The following is a 1,740-nucleotide window of genomic DNA, read 5'->3' on the forward strand; positions in this document are numbered from 1 at the left end:
TGAATTTCATCCAGCTTCTTAAATGAAGGAAATCCTAAGCATGATTTCCCTTAAACACTGAATTTCCTGTTACATAAGGTTAAAAGGATTCCAATTTAATTCCTCAAAAACAGCTCAGATCAGAAGTGTAAATAGATATGCCTGTGATTTGCTCAGCAAACCTTAAATAAAATTCATAGACATTTTCTACATGAAAGTTATTACCAAATGTTTCTGTTTGGTTTCATTAATAATTATGGCCATACATTTGAAGGGTTAAGTCCCTGGAGTGGTTTTTTTGAGGCAAAAATATACACGGAAGCTCTTAGCATAAAAGTCACACTTGAGACCTTAGATAAACAGATGGGGACTGTGAAACATGGAGCAGGAAGAGGGGCAGAGCTGGTACACCCAACTCTGGGCACCAGATGGGATATTTCACCTCCTTGGGCCTCTGTTTTCTCATCTACAAGATAAGGAGATGGAAGAGATGACCCCTTAGGACCCAGTTCTAAAATTCTCCGATTTAAACAAGTGTCCAACAGTACTTTGACTTCAGCTGCACTCCAATTACCTGGCTAAACCACTAGAAGGCACAAGAAGACAGGGTGACTTAGGNTGGGCGGGCCTCAGGAGGTCTGCGAAACCCTGGAACTTATAAAGAAAAGTGTGTATGACTGCGTTGATATGCATTGTGGCCTAATGACGAAGAACACAGGCTTTGGCGCCAACTACCCGGGTACCAATCATGGCTCCACCATTTACGACTTCTGTGATCTTGACCAGTCATTTACTCTCTCATCCTCCCATCTTCAAATGTGGGAAATACCTTTTAGAGTTGTGAGAAGTAAATGAATTAATACATGGAGAGCATTTAGAACAGTGCCTGTTGCATAGTAAAGGCTAAATAATGTTGCCATAATCATCATATTAGGTTCTCAAAGGGGCCCATGATCTCCAAAAAGAGTTAGAACCACTTGTGCAGGACAAGCCCCCATTCAAAAGGAGAGCTAGGAAGTCTAGTGATGGGACCCCCAAGGATTACAGAGAACGGCTAAGCTGGGGTCTGAATTAACCTTCTACCACCACGGTGGCAGGTGGTGGGACCACAGGGTGGGTTGTCACCAATTCTAGGAAGTTCTTCTACTCACATTGTCCCTACCTGGGATTTCCACTCATTTGAATTTCATCCAGCTTCTTAAATGAAGGAAATCCTAAGCATGATTTCCCTTAAACACTGANCAAACCAGAAAGTGGGGCCTTTCCTGGTGGTGATTCAGAGCCTCCTCCCAGTGAGGGCCTTTTAAGGAGCTTGAATAGTTCAAATTTATTTTTCAGACAAACACTAGAAATGATTCAAAGGGCTCTTACAGTCTTAGAATTTAGGGAAGAGAGCATGGTTGGGAATTCTGAGATAGAAATAAGATGACTATACCTTGTGTCTTCTATCACTTCATCTATCAGCTTCAACCACAATTCAGCCACCTGGTTTGCAGGAATTTTACCTTGAATCCCTGATTTTAGAGCCTCTATGTTTGATTGCTGAAGAATTTGGAAAGAGAAGAAATAATTGGTAATTGTGCATTATGCCATTATACCCAGTAAAGATTTAACTTTTATTTTGAAGAAAAAAATATATAAAAAGACTTAATTACAGAAAAACCAGAGGGTTTTTTAAAAATTTAATAATGCTACCATAGCTTAGTACTATTTATTTTTCTTCAAAATGCAATCATAGTAGTATGCTTAAGTAATAGGACA

At 39.8% G+C, this 1,740-nt stretch overlaps 1 protein-coding gene across 1 annotated transcript in view; it reads right to left on the reverse strand.

Moving 5' to 3' along the window:
- Positions 1-1,467, reverse strand: part of LOC103601514 (myoferlin) — a 63,681-nt gene extending 62,214 nt beyond the window's left edge. Inside the window, exon 1 of the mRNA XM_008585937.1 lies at positions 1,415-1,467. The gene's annotated coding sequence lies outside the window, so the exon portion shown is untranslated. The remainder of the gene's footprint in view (positions 1-1,414) is intronic.
- Positions 1,468-1,740: the final 273 nt, after the last annotated feature.

This window comes from Galeopterus variegatus, unplaced genomic scaffold (assembly GCF_000696425.1).
Source record: "Galeopterus variegatus unplaced genomic scaffold, G_variegatus-3.0.2 Scaffold3766, whole genome shotgun sequence".
NCBI classification, from domain to species: domain Eukaryota; kingdom Metazoa; phylum Chordata; class Mammalia; order Dermoptera; family Cynocephalidae; genus Galeopterus; species Galeopterus variegatus.